A 3,811-nucleotide genomic window follows, 5' to 3' on the forward strand; every position below is an offset into this window, starting at 1 on the left:
ATCCAGCCCAGCCCAAATTGATCTGCATATCATTCCTGGCCGTTGGATCGATCAACGGACGGCTCACATTCATTCAGCTCGAAATAAATAACCTAAACCCTACCAACGCGCCGCTCACTCAGTTGTCTTCTTCACATGCCACTCCACCTCTCCTCCTCAGATCCAGATCCACCGTTCTCCTACCGCATCCTTCCCTATGGCAACCTCCTACTCCACTTCGCTCTTGCGTCTGGTGGCCATGCACGAGTCCGCACGGCTGCCCGGCACGTTCGCAGCCACCTGCGCGGCAGCATGGGTCCGGTCGCTTGGCACGGCCGCGGCCAGCACGTCCGCAGCCGCCCCGTGCGGCAGCACGAGTCCGGCCACTTAGCACGCCTCGCCGCACCCACGGCAGCTCTGTGTTCAGGGCGCAACTGTTTAGGGACGAGGCCCTGGCACTCCGACGGAGGCCTGTGACGTCTCAACGTTTCCCCACAGCAGCGAAGGCCCGCCTGCGGCCATCACCCTCACCCTCCACCTCGCGCTCGCATGGCGGCTGCAGCAACGCCATTCGCTCGAGGCACAGCAATAGCAATAGGTATGCTCTTCTTTTCTCCTTTTTATTTCCTTATTTCTTTGCAGCTGATATACAGATGCGGACGGGATTTGTTGCATTATACAATTTTGGCGCTCGCCCAAGAGGATGTTGCGGGATGACTGAGCCACGGCCGCCGCGTGCGTTGCAAGTCACGACCGCCATCTGCTCCTCTGTTCTTTCGTGTGATTTAGAGGGAAGCTCGTGGTTGCTAGCGTGATATGTGTCTGTTAGCTTCCTGCTTTTCTCTAAAAGTGACCAAACTAACTAGATCTTGTAAATACAATAGAAAATTTTGTAGTTGTCCAAAATTTATAAAACTAATTTTATTAGACTCCTGATAATGTGTATTATGTGTTAGTGTAAATTAATTTATTTTTTGCTTATTATTTTTAGGCCTGCCATAGATAAATAAATATGCTTGTATAATTATCATGCCATTTTTAGTGAACACGTAAATTATGTTCAACATGAAATTTGCACTGCATGTTAGTTGAAGTGTTATCTCCTATAATTTTTGTAGACTCTGAATAGGTCCTATAAATAAATATTAGCAGTGTTTGCTGTCAGCGAATTATTAGCGTTGGATTTCATAGAAAGGACTTTGGTTATTTTTCTTTAGATGACTACAGTCAAATACACTAACCTGCTATTTCTTTCCTGCTTTCAGAAAATACAGATGTACCTTGGGCGATGCTATGGATCATGGATAGCGTTTTCAGATCCCTTTGCATGTTCAGTAACATCTCACCACACATCAACCCTACAGATTTTTTTAGCTCGGTGTACAATTCAACTGAAATTAAAATCAGAATGCCATTGGCTTAACAATTTGGCTGCATACTAAATCTTTACATATTTGTGCATCCTTCTGTACCAGATGCCCTATAATTATAGTACACATTTGAACTAATTTAGTTTGTAAAAAAATATTATTCTTTTGATTGTTGGCTGCAGGAGATGCGGCATAATTGCCTTGGTGTGTGCTGATTGCTGAGGAAACGTTGATTAATCTGCATCAGGTGAAACTTTGTTCCAGAACAACGGCTTAGCAATAGTGATATGATATTTAAGCACTTGGACCACTCTTTAACACTTGGTGTCACAGTTCAATTGGCTCTTGCCGTGCATACTCATTTGATGCTTTGCTCCTCCTTGCTAATAAAAACTAGCTAATAGATTTGTGGAGTCGGTGTACCACATTAACTGTAACCCCTTCTACTGAATTTTGGTACCAATTATACGAATTACACTACTACCTTTGGTCTGATGCTGCCTTGGCCCTTTTGTGGTGACTGTGAGTGCTAACCACATGGATGCTACCCTAATCGTTGAATATATGTTGAATTATTTATATTATGGGAACAATTCCCTATATGTGCTTTTCGTGTGAGAGGTAATCTCATTGACATTCTGTTTGGGTTCCTGCATTGTCTGCACCTGGTTGCCTGCCAAATTCTTATTCATATAGTGCTCATGTATCACTGCATAGGTTTTTATTTCCTGCCCCTAACCAGTATGATGGTCTGCTATTTTTTTGAAGGGAGCTGTTTTGCTATTTGTGCCAGACAGATCCATTGTGCCAATGTGAAGCTTAGTTGATCTATTAATTAAATCTACTATGTCCTCTTCAAGGTATTGATATCTCCAATTAAGTTACATTCTTTGTAATTTTTTCAAGAATCCAACACCAAGCATGCATACTTGCTGATTTGTTATTTTGTTTTGTGTTGTTTTGTTCAATTGAAAGTTGCAGCAAGGAGAGAAGTGAGGGACATGTGAGCTATAAATGCTTGCAAGGTGCAAATTCTTCAACTTTGTAGTAAAGGACATGGGAGCTAATGTATTGCTGGAACTACAAACTCTGTCTTATCATAAGCTATATGAAGTTATTTGCATATGCAAAAGACAAACTTGTGTGATGGTTGAACCTATTTGCGCTATGTAATATATCATATGATTTGGGTTCTAAGTGAATGATGGCGTGACTTTTATGTCTATGTTATATGACCTGTGCTAAGATTCATCACTGAATGAATATATAATGCGTGATGCTTCTTAACCATGGTTAACTACACTATAGATGACGACTTCTTATCGTCATAATAGCGAGCATTAACCAGGGTACGTAGTCGGCAGTTGTGACGGTTAATATATTGAGTGACGCGTTGACTAAATAATATGTGACAAATACTATCGTCATAAAAGGTAACAATATGTGATGACCAAATGGTACCGTCACAAAAGGTCATCACATTTTGTGACGGCTTTTCATACAATCGTCACGCGGTACATTATGTGACGGTCGTTATATGACGACCGGCGTGACGCTACATTTTCGTCATATAATACATTTTATGACAAATTCAGTACTTTACATGACAATTTCGGTTTGTCATACAAGCCTAGATTTTTTGTAGTGATTCGATCTATATTTAATTATGTTGCCACATTTTACTTGGAAGAATTTTTTGTGCATATATTTTATGTTAATTCCACGGTTTCCACCCTGGCGATGAGCCATTCGCTCCTAATGTGGCCATTCCACGGTTTCCTGTTCCAGCTATTGTATGGAAAATTTTCCAACATCTTTTGTTTTTTGATGCTAGCAAATAAGTGTAATTAGTTTAATATCATTGTTGCATGCATATATGTCGCAGACTATATCCCCAATAGATTGGCTGCGAACAACACTTAGCTGGTTCTTTATCTCGGACATCGTCGAAAACAATGCATCTAATGCAAGTGGTCGACAATGGACGTGTGAACTCAGTTTTTTCATCCCTGTGAGGGGTTCAAATCATCGGAACCATATCCATGGGATGGGAATACAGAGCCCAGATGTGATAAGCGCTCAATTAAGTGTCGTGCGCATCTGTTTAGAGGCACTTCAACGTATTTGCAATGATGTGCCTGATTTCTCGCACTTCAAGGCACTTGCTTTGAATGCTGGTGATATCCCCGTCCCGCAAGCAAGTGAATGTTTTGCAAGCTACAACCATGCGGATGTGGTAAAATTGTCACTTATACCTGAGTCATGGTTATTTGTTGTTTAATATTGTAATAACATTCTCTAATTTTTTTTCTTCGCATGCAGATTGCGCTACAGGACCTTACCTATGCTGCATGTGGCTTGTGGGCCGTTCTAGACCAAGCTACAGAGCAACTCGAGTATGATTAGGACTTCTGTAATGGAAACCTTGGCCAACTCACTATAGAAGGATGCTAGTACTGCAT

General features: G+C 41.7%; 1 long non-coding RNA gene across 1 annotated transcript; it reads left to right on the plus strand.

Moving 5' to 3' along the window:
* Nucleotides 1-1,547: 1,547 nt before the first annotated feature.
* On the plus strand, nt 1,548-2,417 carry LOC136550863 (uncharacterized). Its single transcript, XR_010782381.1, has 3 exons — nt 1,548-1,596; nt 2,118-2,209; nt 2,325-2,417. It is a non-coding gene; the product is annotated as an uncharacterized lncRNA (long non-coding RNA).
* The last annotated feature ends 1,394 nt before the right edge of the window (nt 2,418-3,811 follow it).

Source organism: Miscanthus floridulus, chromosome 4 (genome assembly GCF_019320115.1).
Source record: "Miscanthus floridulus cultivar M001 chromosome 4, ASM1932011v1, whole genome shotgun sequence".
NCBI lineage: Eukaryota > Viridiplantae > Streptophyta > Magnoliopsida > Poales > Poaceae > Miscanthus > Miscanthus floridulus.